This window comes from Halichoerus grypus, chromosome 8, assembly GCF_964656455.1.
Source record: "Halichoerus grypus chromosome 8, mHalGry1.hap1.1, whole genome shotgun sequence".
Lineage (NCBI taxonomy): Eukaryota > Metazoa > Chordata > Mammalia > Carnivora > Phocidae > Halichoerus > Halichoerus grypus.
The window spans coordinates 145777283-145786506 of NC_135719.1; the positions used below are offsets into that span (position 1 = coordinate 145777283).

Below are 9224 nucleotides of genomic sequence, written 5' to 3' on the forward strand. Positions count from 1 at the left end.
TGAGCTTGAGAAGGGAGGGGGAGTGTGGAAAGGGTCTCTGGAATTGTGCATTCAAGCCCAGAGTCACCCACTTGTACTGTGGGCCCCTGAACCAGCCATTCTCCTCTCTGAGCCTCAGTGTCCATGTAGGGGATGGTCCCTCTAACAGTCCTTCCTGCTGTCTCAGTGAATGATGGATGTGCCTAAGGAGATGGGAAGCCAAGGCAAGGTGTCACAAACATCATGAAGGGTGGTGAAAGCTCAGGGGTCTACGGGAGCTCAAAATGGGGCACCACCTCCCCTGAGGCAGGTTTGGCTAAGCGGTATATGGGGTCCCCTGCTTCTCCCCACCTCTCCAGAATCTCCTCGGATGTCACCTCTGGAGCCAGCTGGCTCACACCAGACTCAGGGAAGGTGAGAAGGTGTCCCACCCTGGTCTTTAAGAGCATCTGGAGTCCCCCAACTATATTTCCTAAGCTTCCGGTGCCCCGACTCCTGGCTCCATTGACTCCTGCACTATCTTCGTCTGCTCAGACAACAGAGACTGGGCAACAGACATTTATTTCTCACAGTTTGGAGGCTGGGAAGTCCAAGATCAAGGTGCTGGCAGATCTGGAGTCTGACGAGAGATATCTCCTGGTATGTAGACGCCTCTTGCTCACTGTATCCTCACATGGCGGAGAAAGAGGTGTGGGTGGAGGTGGGAGGGGAGAATGAGAAAGCTCTCATGTCCTTTCAGTAAGGGCACTAATCCTATCCTGAGGGCTCCACCTGAATGACCTCATCTAATCGCAGTTAGTTCCCAAAGACCCCATCGCTGAAAATCATCACACCAGAGATTAGAGTTTCAACATATGAACTTTGCAGGGACACAAACATTCAGTCTCCATAGAACACATACTCCTGGTCTGTGTCCTGCCATCCATCTGGTCTCCCTTTGCTTTCTGCTCCTTTACTTCTGCTCCTCGTAAAGAGCCATCTTGGGCATTGCCACCTGGGAAAGCCCTACTACTGCCCTCTAAGAACTTCTCATTGGCGGAAACTCCACCCTTGGCGCTTACCAAGGAGCAGTAGCATTTCAATCAGCAGGCCAGACCCAGCCCACAGATAGACTTCATTGACTTTGCAGAGTGTTTAGAATTCTTTGAGGTGTTCATCATTAAGAATCAGATTTCATGGGGCGCCTGGGTGGCTCAGTTTGTTGGGCGTCCAACTCTTGATGTCAGCTCAGGTCTTGATCTTAGGGTCATGAGTTCAGACCCCACATTGGGCTCCATGCTGAACGTGGAGCCTACTTAAAAAAAAAAAAAAAAAAAAGAATCAGATTTCACTTAAGCTCTGATACCGCAGGATCTGCCCAGCTGCATGACTGCAGTCAACCAAAGTTAAGCAGTGGTCACCCCACTTCAGACAGGATATGTCCTCTTCAGTTAGGCATTGTCCCTTCCCTACCCTACTCTGGTCAGCTTCAGCCCATCTGCCTCGTTCCTGTAGACATTTGAATTTGCAACTTCTGGGACCAGAGACTTCAGTGACATCATTAACCAATCTCTGCTTGTTTTATATGGAAGGCTATTTTTTTCTTTATTGTTGTTGTTTTTAACATGAGCAGTTTTTGTTTTTGTTTTTGTTTACAACATGAGCATTCTACAGGAAAACACCCCAGAAATCCCTGAATCCCACTTCCCATTGTACAGAAGGAAACACAGTAGCCAGGAAGGCAAAGGGGCTTGGTCTGCTTTCCATAGTCACTTTGCATTTAACAGAATGGCACAGAGCCTCAACCAAGTAGGTACTGGTCTCCTCACTTCAAAATAGCCCAAGCATGGTTTTGAGAAGTTGGAAGACTTGCCCAAGGTCACCTGGCCAGTGAGAGTCAGAGCTTGCACTGAACTCAGGAGTTCTGACTCTGTGTTCGGTGCTTTCCCCACCACACACAAGGGCTGCCTCCCATGTAGCAGGAGGAACTGGAGACCCAGGAAGCCCAAAACCACAGAGGGTCCAATGTCACCCAGCCATCAACAATAGAGTGGTCAGCTGATGCTCAGATGCTTTTCAACTGTTCCATAAGCATGTATCTGAAACCCCACAAGTTAAAGTAGAGAATGTAGGACAAATTTCTCTTACACACACACACACACACACACACACACACACACACACACACTACCATAGTCTCTGGTGTCTGGCTCATTTGTTAGAACACACTGGACCATCACCAGCCCCTGTAGCCCAGAGACAGCCTGGCAAGCATCAGTCCTGGGTCACCAAAGGGACTTTTGTTTCCCATTAAGCCAATCTGGTCTAGATCAGGAGATAAGGAGGGATAAGTTCTTCAAATGAAAAAGCAAAATCTTTGAACAGACTCTCTTAACAGTAATGAGGGCCTGGGGGTCTGAGGCCATGACATGTGCAGGCATTCTGTCACAGTAGGCAGGAGAGAAAATTTCAGAGAGAAAGTTGTGACCCATCAGGATCACCTCAGATCTCAAGAAAGCTGTCCTCTCTGGGACAATGGTAGAATGAGTGAATCATTCATCTGCCATTGGGCTGTCAGGTGGTGAAAGCTGATGAAGACAAAGCCCCTCCCTGTAGGCACTCCTGGTCTATCGAGGAGAAAAACACAGAAATTAGGGATTACAGAACTCGTAAAGATGCTATAATAACTACTCTTTCAAAATGCATCCTCCCCAGTTGTGCCACCTCATTAAACAGCCCAAACATCCACCTAGGTGAGCAAGTCCAACACCCATGTCACACCTGAATCTTGCATCTCTGGCATCTTCCACTTGCAAGCAGGAAAACAGGCATCCAGACAACCTCCAGAACAGATTCCCACTCCCATCAACAGCCAGATTCCCCACCCGCTCCCCCCGCCGCCCTCTGACCCCTCAGTCTCTAACCCTTCAGTGATTTCCCAACGCTCTCAGAATAAAATGGAAATCCTCACACACAGGTGATCGAAATGACTCTCCCCAACCAGGCTGATGGCTGTCCCACTCACTAGGCTCAGTCGTCTATAAGATTCAATCCTGCCAGGTCTTCTTACCACACAGGCCAGTGTCTGGGCTTTGGGTGCCCTTTCTGAGCTCTCCAATTTGCCTGACTCCTTCTGATCTACCAGACCTCCATCAATTGCCTGCTCCTCCGAGAAGCCTTCCTTGTCACCAACATGAGGAAAATATTCACCATAGCAGCTTCAGGACACATCACATTTTTGGGTGTGTGTGTGTGTCTTCCTCACTAAACGAGAAGCTCCTTGAGGGCAGGAACAAGGTCTGATTTTACGTTCCAGGGGTGTTTTAGAATGTTAAATGTAACAATCTTTGAACTGAAAAAGAAATCACCATGAAGTACAAGACTCCCCTCTGTAGCCTCCAAGAGGCAGCCAGTCGTGCATCATGTTTGGTTGCCTCCCGTGATGGGGAACCTACATTTCCTTAGGCAGCTGATCCCATCCTTGAATGACTTTATTAAGAAGGTCTTTCTCATATGGAGCCAAATTTACCATGCTTCAGCTTCTGCTCCCTAGTCCTCACTCTGTCCTTTAGGGCCTCTCAGAATAAGTTACTTCCCTATCCCCTTGATGGCACTCCAGATATTTGAAGACAGTGGTCTGGTTCCTCCTAAGTTTTCTCAAGGATGATATCTCAGGTTCTCTGACTCCTTCTCATACAACTTCCTTTGGAATTCTTGGACAACCATGACCCCCTTCCACTGAACCTGCTATGCTTCCTTAAAATGTTCTAATCGACATTTTAACCAACCAACTCCAGAACTCCTGTCGTGGTCTGAGCAGCATAAAGTAGAATTTTCACCTCCCTTGTCCTAGTACTATACCCCTGTTGATGCAACCAAAGCATACACTGCTTTGGCAGATGTCTGGGATCAGGTTTCCCAGAAGTTGACCCTGAGGTGAAGATTTATGGGCTAGGGATTTCTTATAAATGTTCTCCCAGGGGAAACTAGTAAGAAAGAGGAGGAAGAAACCCAGCAAGTTTGTGAAGCTCCCTGAAGAGCAGATCCAAACTGACCCTGCATGGGAGCTCTTGACTCCTTCACCAGTCAGTCATTGCATTGGCTAAGGAAACCCCAGGGGTTACAACCTTGAAAGACAGTTCCTCTTCTCTTCCTGGGATGGCAAGGCAGCCCCAAAAGCCTGAAGGTAGTCCCCAAAGAGAGGTACATGTGCCATAGGTGAGAAGTCAAAGCACATGGAAGCCAAGGGAAGGGTATGCCGGGGGAATGTGGACGGAGCACCAACGAGGTCCATCAAGAGGACCCCGCTCAACTCCGATTCTCCCAGCTGGGTACCCAAACCCTCACCTTTCCTCTCCCAGTTCCTCTAAGCTCTGCCTCTTGAGTTTGTTCTTGTGCCTTTTTCATTTTAGACACAAGTATAAGACTACATGTTCATCCGTGTTTGCACAGCACAGCACTTGGCCTTTCTTCCATTTTTTACATTTTTATTTGTGATGCAACCCTCCCATTTTCCCACCGAGTCCATGGAAACAGTGCCCTTTGTACTTGTGACCGCAGCTGATCCAAACTCAGGCACCCAGGAGAGGAGACGACTCAGGCCCAGAACACAACACAAAGGAATCTTGAGGAATCAGTAAAGGATGTATTGACCCAGCACCATCTGTAAGATAAAGATGTTACTTATTCCAGTGGTCCTCAGAGGCTGTAGGAAGTGGGACCTCTCTCCAAGGGGAGCAGCCTGAGAAAATGGCATTTCAACAATCAGAGGAGAGGTAGACATGCTGTCCGCCAACTCTCAACCACAATTTTTCCATCTATAAAGTGAGGATAAGAGTAATCATGCCCACTTCATAGGGTTATCCTGAAGATTAGATGAGTCAATTGTTTTGAGAGGCGCTGTGTGTGCACAGCAGACAGGGATAAGGATGCACCTGACACTTCCACCCTCTACCTGTGTCACCGGCTCTCCTACTCTGATTTTAAATTCCTTTCTTGAGGCCAATTTTCAAAAAAAAAAAAAAAATGTCCCTTAATAATTGGGTCAGAATTCAAATAAGAGAAAGGAAACAAGTGGATAAATTTAGACAAAAAAAAAAAGATTAACTCTGGATTACAATCATCAAATTGTTAAACAAATCCCTTACCGTAGACTCTGACAGACCCCACGTTAATTTTTAAGGTCAATGTTGAAAACAACAACTTTCTAATGAGGTAAAAAACATGTAATAATTCTCCAGGCAATTAAATGAATATCATCTGCTTTACCTCACCCTGAATTTGTCATTTTCAACATTTCTCCTAAAGGGTAGAGGAGCTCCAACGGACCCAATAATGTTTTCCCCTGATTGGATGGTATCCGAAAGTCACAGGACCATAGACTCTCAGTTCCAGTGAGGACAGAAAATGTCATCTAGTGTGAATCTCATTTCAAGATGAAGCGTCTCCGCTGTAACGAGGCGAGAGGCCTGCCTGTGGCCAGTTAGTGGTGGAGCCAGAACTAGAACCCACAGACATGCCTTTACAGATCTCTGACGACCGAAAAAGGCACTGACCTGGTTAAGCACAGGGTTTAACGCTCTTTTGAGCCATTTCAAAAGTTCTCTGGGCAGGGCACTTGGCCCTTTGTAGGCTTGTGAGTCAAAAGGAAGCCGGCACCAAAACAACCTCGAAAAAGAACAAAGTGGAAGGATGCACACTTGCCGATTTCAGAACTCACTGCAAAGTTATAGCAAGCGAGGCACTGTGGAGCTGGCATGAGGACAAAGTATAGATCAGTGGAGTAGAAATGGGAATCCCAAAATAAACTCTCACATTTATGGTCAATTGACTCTTGACAAGGGTATCAAGACAATAAAATTGAGAGAGAACAGTCTTTCCAGCAAATGATGCCGTGACAACTGGGCATCCACATGCAAAAGAGTGAAGCTGGATGCCCCTACTTCACACATATACAAAAATCAACTCAAAAGGGGTGCTTGGGTAGTTCAGTCGGTTAAGCATCTGACTCTTTTTTTTTTTTTTAAAGATTTTATTTATTTATTTGACAGAGAGAATAGCGAGAGCAGGAACACAAGCCGGGGGAGTGGGAGAGGGAGAAGCAGGCTTCCTGCTGAGCAGGGAGCCCGATGTGGGACTCGATCCCAGGACCCTGGGATCATGACCTGAGCCGAAGGCAGACGATTAACGACTGAGCCACCCAGGTGCCCAAGCATCTGACTCTTGATCTCAGCTCAGGTCTTGATCTCAGGGTCGTGAGTTCAAGCCCCACGTTGGGCTCCACGCTGGGTATAGAGCCTACTTAAAAAAAAAAAAAATCAACTCAAGAGGATCAAGCACCTAAATACAAGGGCTAAAATTATAAACCTCTCAGAAGAAAATGTGGGAGTGAGTCTTTGTGAGCTTAGGTAAAGCAGTGTTTTCATAGATATGACAACAAAAGCACAAGCAACAAAAGAGAAAAAAAAAACAGATAAACTGTGCTTTGTCTAAATTTAAAACTTTTATGCTTCCTAGGACATCATCAAGAAATTAAAAAGACAGCCCACAGAATAGGAAACAATATTTGCCAATCATAGACCCATAAGGGATTTGTATCCAGAATATACAACACATTTTTACTCCATAGTAAAAATATACATAACCTAATTTAAAAATGGGCACAGGATGTGAATAGACATTTCTCCAAAGAAAATACACGAATGACCAATAAGGACATGATAAGATGCTCAACATCACTGGTCATCAGGAAGATGTAACTCAACACCAGAATGGGACCTCACTTCACACGCACTAGGATGACTAGAAACACAAAGGTGGACAAAAACAACCATGGTGAGGATGCAGGGAACTCCCACCACCTGGCGGGAACGTGCCACGGTGCAGCTACCGTGTGTGGGAAACAGGTCGGCGGTCCCTCAAAATGTCCAATACGGTGTTGCAGGATGACCCAGCAGTGCCACCCCTAGCTGTACACCCAAGAGAAATAAAGGCAGATGTTCTCACAAAGCTTGTGCACAAATGTTCAAGCAGCATTATTCATTGTCTGCTTTCCCCAGTAAATCAAGAGTGGAAACAACCCAAATGTCCATCCCCTGGTGAATGGGTGAATAAAATGTGGTCTATCCACGAAATGGAATATTATCTGGGAACCAAAAAGGAGTGGAGTTCAGACACAGACTACATCACAGATGAACCTGGAAAACATGATGCCAAGTGAAGGAAGCCAGGCATGAAAGACCACATACTGCATGATTCCATCGATTTGAAATGGCCACAACAGGCAAATCCTTGCAGGCACAAGCAGATTAATAGTTGCGTAGGGCTGGGGACAGGATGTGCGGGGAATGGAGAAAGCTGTTCATAATGAGCACAGGGTTTCTTTTTGGAGTGATGAAAGTGTTCTAAAATTAGATTGCAGTGGTTGCACAACTTTGCAAATACACTAAAAATCATTGAACCGTACACTTCAAATGGGTGAACTTTATACATGCAAATTATAACTCTGTAAAGCTCTTTTTTAAAAGGGAAGGGATAAATTTAAACATCCATTTATTTATGTTTCAACATTCATTGAATGACTACTGTGTTCTAGGTTCTGGGATACAGTAATGAATGCAGCCCATCATGTTTTGTAAATAAAGTTTTATTGACACACAGCTCCGCTCATCCATTTACAAAGCATCTGTGGATGTTCTCCCGCCAAAAGGGCAGGAATAAGTAGTTCTAATAGAGACCGTATAGCCTGCAAAGCTGAAGGTATTTACTCTCTGTCCCTTCATAGAAAGTTTGCCAATCCCAGTAATAGAGGGTCAGGTAATGATGAGTCACAAGTCCAAGTAGAACAGGGTAAATAACAGTAAGTGGTAGGAGCTATGATCTCAGGTACGTGAAGAGAGAAGGCCTTTCTGAGAAGGGAACATTGGAGACCCTAGTGAGAGGTTGGAGTGGTCATGTGACCCTCTAGATGAAAATGTTCCAGGAAGAGGGAACAGAAAGCAAAACCCTGGGAGCCAGCAGGGCAAGACTGCGTCCTGGGGGCCAAAGGGGCTGGGAGTGGGTCTCAACAGGAGCAGCGGTTCCCAGATGGCCAAGGTCACAACCCCAACACAAGCCAGGAGATCACACATAATTTCAGGAACTCCTGGGTGAGCAGACACCAGAATCCATGGGGGAGGAGAGACCCTAAACCAAAGGATCACCAAAAGCCATTGATGAGGAGTCCATTAGATAAAGTTTTGCTTTAAAAAAGAAATGCCAAGGTCATCAGCACTGGTCTCTTGGGCTTGTGAAAACTGTCGCAGGCCATACAAGGAGTTCTTTGGGGTGAGGGGCAGCAACAGCCATGGACGGCCAAGACTGGAAATGTAACCTGTCACTTAACAGGGTATGTGATGCAGCAATGGATTTATTTACATATATCTTTTTTTTTTACATATGTCTTTATAATAAACTTATTATCTTATTCTCTCAGGTGAGGCACCTTCGCTCTCTGATGTGAATGGTGGTAATGTCCACCTCCCAAAATGTACAACTGCCCACCCTCGGATGGGGCCTGATGCTTCCTGGGCTGCACCGTTGAAGCTGAAAGGGACTGATCGTCAGGGGTAGCCAACAGTTTACACTCTTGAAGGTCAGCCCCACTTGGAGTGCCCCAAGTCTCCGAGCTCAGCTGACAAATAAACACCCCAAGTACAGTCATGGGCACACTCTACTGCCTAATCCAGGATAAGAAAAACAAATATCACCACTTCACATCTGCAAGCCTCCAAAAAATTAAAATAAATTAACAGTCTATAAGACACATGAAAACTCCAATTGCATTTGTCTGCAAGGTCAGTTTGGACACAATGTCCAAAATGTTTTGGAAATACATCAGGATCCCAGTTTTATTTCATGTTATGACAGGAGAATTCCTTTCTGTTCATCTTTCTGTTCATTTTTCTATTTATCTGTTCAACAGTACATAAGCTAAGGGGCATCATTGTCTTCCAAACAATTTTATTTACAAAAATAAATGATAATTTCCGCACCCATTGTTCATAGCCACATTATTCACAACAGCCGAAGGTGAAAGCACTTCAAGTGTCCCTAGGAGGATGATAAACAAAATGAGGTATATCCATGCAATGGAATATTATTCAGCCTTAAATAGGAAGGACATTCAGACACATGTAACAGTCTGGATGAACCTTGAGGACATGATGCTGAGTGAAATAAGCCAGTCACAGAAGGACGAATACTGCATGATCCCACTTACATGAAGT

The 9224-nt window shown here is 45.6% G+C and overlaps 1 long non-coding RNA gene across 1 annotated transcript; it reads left to right on the top strand.

The window, feature by feature from the left end:
• The first annotated feature begins 353 nt into the window (after positions 1-353).
• LOC118518526 (uncharacterized) lies at positions 354-8989 on the top strand. The gene is made up of 3 exons (XR_013450210.1): positions 354-393; positions 552-618; positions 8432-8989. It is a non-coding gene; the product is annotated as an uncharacterized LOC118518526 (long non-coding RNA).
• The last annotated feature ends 235 nt before the right edge of the window (positions 8990-9224 follow it).